We start from the raw sequence: 5,103 nt of genomic DNA on the forward strand, positions 1-5,103 counted from the left end.
GTGGTGTTTTGTGGTTTTTTTTTCCTGGAGGCCAAAACTACACACTTTTCCCCCCATTTTCATCCAGCTTACATTGTTCTCAGGTGGAAAAAAAAAAAAAAACAAACCCAAAAACCCAAACCAACCCCCTCCAAAAAAACCTCAGTGTTTCCTCTAAGCACACCGATACAGTTGTGTGAAATTGTGGTTTGTTTCCCCTCTTGTCTTTATTCCCTAAAAGCCAAAAAAAAAAAAAACCAGAAAGAAAAAGGTGTATACATCTGTTTAAACTGTAAAATAACGCAAAGCACTTGTTGTAGCAAATTAGAGGGCTTTTTGTTCCAGATTTAATTGCATTCCAGAAAGGGGTTTTCACAAAAACCCAATATCCGGTGATGTCTTTTATGCCTTTTTGTCGCTGTTTTTAAATGTTTATGAGAGGATCCTTACGGTCCCTGCTCCTTCTGTGGCTTAAATTGGCCACAAAATGGTAAATTTGGGATATTTTCTCTTTTTTTTTTTTTTATTTTTTCGCCCCTTCCATCAGCGCTTCACCAGCAGAGCTTGAAAATGTTACTGGTCTGCCTGAAACGTTTTTTAGTTCAGAGAGAGCGGGACTTCATAGCATCAATTTCCCCACCACCACCACCTTAATATATTCAATTAGTAGTGTTAATTTACTAAACGTACGTATGTGTTAAGTTTTAGGCTTCCCCCTTCTTGAGCCGGAAAAATCCAAACTGGTTTTTGATTGTCTGCTGCTGACGGCGTTAAGCCTTTTTTTTTTTTTTTTTTTTTTTTTTAATCCGTATCGTGATGAGTTGGAAAGATGTCGTCGACAAGAAAACTGGAAAACTTAAAATTTTAAGTTTGTTATTTTAGTTTGTAATTCGAACGGGAGTTGTTCGAAATGTCAGGAGTTCTCAGGGATTGTACTGCCGAGTTTACAGGAGGCGTTGACTGGGTCCATAAAGTGACTCGTAGGGTTTTTTTATATATTTATATATAGTTAAATATTAGCAGTAGGACTCAAACTTCTTGTTTGGGGCTTTTCCTTGGGCTTTCCTTCCCCCGACCCCTTTTTAATTGAGCTCAACCTCCTTCCTAGCCTTCACGCTTTGGGAGAAATTACCTTTTAAATCCTGCAAACGCGCGTTTTTAACACCGGTACCGTCAGTAGCTCCTTGAAAACATTGGAGCAACTTCTCATAGCGACGCAAAACACCCACCGGGAATTAATTTTTTTTACAGTGTTGGGTTTTTTTTGTTGCTTTTTTTTTTCTTTCTAAGGGTGTAATTGTTCGTCTGAGGCTCCTTGGGTCGAGCGAGGCTTTGTTGTACCGGGTTAGAGGAAAGACTAAAGCAAATCCCAGACCCCAGCATCATTTTGGTTTTTTTGTTTTGTTTGGGTTTTGTTGTATTTTTGATTTTTTTTTTCCCCCAAGGGTTTGGGACGTCTCCCGTTGCTGTGGCATCAGCCGTGCCGTGGCAGCGAGGACGTCGGCATTAGGATTTCCCTGAAGGATACGGATAGGAGGAGCGGGAAGGAGCTAACCTGGGAGCAGAGAGGAGGTTCAGAATTAGCAGCCGAGTCAAGCGCGTTCCCCGAGAAATCTTGAGTTAGGATCAAATAGCACTTCAAAAGTTGCCCTTAGTTAGAACCGTCGCTTAAAAACGGCGATTTTGGGGGCGGCAGGAGGAGGATTGACCCCCATGACAGCCAGGAGTGAGCTAAGGGCATCTCCCTCCACGTCTTTTATAAATTGGTACAACATATTTGTTAACGATAACGAAAAATAAAACGAAAACAAACCCCCAATATATAGAAGATATCGAAAGCTGATAAATTTTCATGACTTCTGCCCCGGTCGGCGCAGTTTGAATGAGACGGCGCGGCCCCCGCTGCCTTCAAAGTGGCACTTCTTTTCTTTCTTGATTGATGTATTCCCCCCCCCCCTTTCCCTCTTGCCCTCCCCGGTTTCCACTTGGAATAAAACGGAAGGCGGCCGCGCTGGCGGGCCGGAGGAGAGAGCTTAGTTCCTTTGGGATTCTTCTGGAATAATCGGGGTTTGGGTGAAAGGATAAGAGATTTCGCTGACCGGGGTTTTCTCCCCGCGCGCCGAGCGTGGTGCAGGTGGGATGGCGGGGTGGGATCCGTTTTCCTGCGAGCGAGTTGTCGGCGAGGCAGTAAACTGCCGAAGCGTTAAATGAGTGATTAATAACCTTTAGCTGGATGTAGAGGTCACTCGGAAAAATGCGTTGGAACTAGACAAAAACTTCAAATGCAGAGAAGGAGCAAAACCGAACCTGTCCGTCCTAAAAAAGAATTAAATTCCAGATTTGGATTTTTAACAATTCAGATTGTTAAAAATCAGCTTTAAACTCGCTTGGTTGCTCGGCTCGAGGCAGAAGGTCGTTTATCCTAAAGATAGAAGACGTGTGTGCGCAGCTCAAGTCGCCGTTAAGCGTTTTTAACTTAAAATCCCGTAAAATTAGACGGGAGCGTTCGCTTATTGTGAGATTAAATTGCGCAGATTTGCGAGCCGGTGACTTCCAGAGCGTTTGCGCTCAATTTTCAAACCCTTCCCGCTGCATCGCTCGGGGAAAAAAAAAAAAAAAGCATTTTCACCCCCTCTCTCGTATTTTTGGGGTATTTTGGGGGGTTAAACCGAGATCTATCTTTGTACATGAACGCCCTTCCCCGCTTTCGGCGGCCGTGGAGCCGCTCCGGCCAAACCGGCTCACTCACCGGCCGGGCGATTTCACGCTCAGCTGCACCTCTTGTGCCAAAAAAAAAAAAAAAAAGCAGTTTAAAAGAAGGTTTCTTCCTTTTAAATTGTGTGGTTTTTTAATAGGGTTATTGTCTAGAAGTTACTCTGTCGCACCTATGTATGTAGAGCACACAAAGTGCTTTTTTTTCCTTAAAACTAGTAAAAAATCACTTGTGTTTTTGCAAAGATGGGAGCCGAGAGGCTTATTTCTGACGAGGTTTCTTTCAGGTGTAACGAGCAAGGAGGGGTAATATCTTTAATATCTTTAATGGGGTTAGGAGGGTGTATCGGCTATAACCGATCAGTAAATCCGCCGTCTGGGCCGCTCATTTGTCACTTCGTTATGCTCATTCCCAAATTTAACAGCGCCTCGACTGGATATAGTGACGTTATTTATTTTAAGGTAATATTTTAATTCCTCCGTGGCCAGGATAGCAAAAAAAAAAAACCCTGCTGAATTGGTCCTTCTTATGATTTTCCCCCCCCTCCCCGTGCTGTCGGTCTGGCAGGATAACGATTGGAAAGAGCGTTTTTTTTGTGTTTTCCAGGCGTCCTCATCGCCGTGTTCCGGCATTGCCGTGGCGCTGTCACAAACACCGCCAGGATACGTGCTGCGCTGGCGACCGTCCCCTATAGAGCAGTCGGGCAGGAGTGATAGGAAAGCTCCAGACGAGTGCGGATTCGGGGAAGAATTTTCCCCGAATCAGTCTTTTCTGCGATACCAATAGTTGCTTAACAGACATGGCTTCTTCACCGCATACCCGCAGCGACTCTCCACGGTGAGCCGTTCCCCCGAAAACGCACGGATTTGCTTTAATCGCTTGAAATTTCTTGCCGTCCCACCTTAGGAATCCTCTGGTTGCTTCCATATATCCGCGCTCGCTGGTTGCCATATTTCAAATTACTCCTGGTTCGTTGCGTTTGAAACCCGTCGGGCGAATCCAGTGCTTCGGATAATACTTGCCTAAAACTTTTCCGAGCGTCTTTCCAGCCCCGCAGTCTCTCCGAGAGGTCGGTGTATCGTTTCTGCCCCAAACCTACTCAAATCCAGCAGAACTGGAGTTAAAAAAAAAACCACCAGGAGAAGATATCGCCCGTCTTAAGGTGTAGTTTGGTCCCTGAGCGTCTGTATGAAATTTTCTCGGCCTTTAGGAGACGTTTGTGTTGATGAAATGATTAATATCCATCTGCTAAGCAGCCATCGGTTCGGCCTCGTCCCCTCTCTTGGTACTTTTCAAATAATTGTTGCGGCGGCTGCAAAATTTGCGCGTTTTGGTTCTCGAGAGCCTTTTTGGTCTTCGGTTCTGTAACCGCGGTGAATTTAATAACGCGATTGTCGATCGGGGACGCTGCTCCAGGGGGTGTAGTCTCCTCTAAAGCTTGATACCAGACCGCAGCAACTCCAGGCAGGGTAAAAGCGCCTGTGAAAGGTAATTATCACTCCTGAAAATTGCAATTAAGGTGTTAACGACATACGTTTGTCCCTCTCCGAAGGCAGCGGGGAAGGCAAGGGAACGTTCACCATCCCCAGCTGGCCGAGGACTCCTGGGAGAGGGTAGAGGGTAAATGACGCCGGTTCGGAGGGAGCGATGCCGAAGGGAATAGCTGTTTTTTACGAAACCGTACGGTGTGAGGCCATTTACGGGGTCGCAGCGGGATTTAGAGCATCTCCTCCTTTACTACCTGCCCGGCTCGTGCCTGGCGTGAGCTGCCTCGGCGTTTGACGTAGGTTGCTGGACACTGGATCCAGAAACTTGATGGCATTTCTAGTTTTAAATCCATTTCTTTATGAATCTCTCCTTTTAGGGCTTTGACAGGGCTTTTATTTCAATATTTAAAGACAGTTCCTTTCCGTAAGCTTGTTTTCTTCCCGTTCGTCCCCTCGGCTTTGCGTGGAGAGTGAGTTTCTCTTGTTCCGAGGCTGAACGCGAAGAGCCGAAGGATGTTGCCTTCCCGCCGCGGAAATCGTTTCCACTGAGACTCGCCTTTAAAACTTGTATACACACCGAGGAATTACGCATCACGTTTAAGTGCTTCATGAGTAATACTTAAACGAGCTTGATTTTGGAGCTAGCCTGTTATTAAAATGGCACGAGCGCAAACAAAACCAAGCGGGGGAGCTTTGCGTCGGAGTCGGAGCGGACGGCTGGAGCCCAGCGGTTGCCCTCCGCTATGCCCAAACCTCCCCAGGATGGTTAACTCTTTTTTTTTTTTTTTTTCCTGTGAATTTGGGGAAATAATTCGGTTTTTCTTGGTGGGTTTTTTTAATGTTAACAGGTCGGCTTGTTCACGCAGCGCGACTTTGCTGCTCGTAAACCCCATTTCAGCTTCCAGACCTCCCTGAGAGCGGCGG

The 5,103-nt window shown here is 45.9% G+C and overlaps 1 protein-coding gene across 1 annotated transcript in view; it reads left to right on the forward strand.

Annotated features, from left to right (window-relative positions):
* Positions 1–5,103, forward strand: part of ZC3H4 (zinc finger CCCH-type containing 4) — a 16,231-nt gene that overhangs the window by 771 nt on the left and 10,357 nt on the right. The gene's annotated exons all lie outside the window — the stretch shown is intronic.

Source organism: Charadrius vociferus, unplaced genomic scaffold, assembly GCF_000708025.1.
Source record: "Charadrius vociferus isolate BGI_N301 unplaced genomic scaffold, ASM70802v2 scaffold1745, whole genome shotgun sequence".
Classification (NCBI taxonomy): Eukaryota; Metazoa; Chordata; class Aves; order Charadriiformes; family Charadriidae; genus Charadrius; species Charadrius vociferus.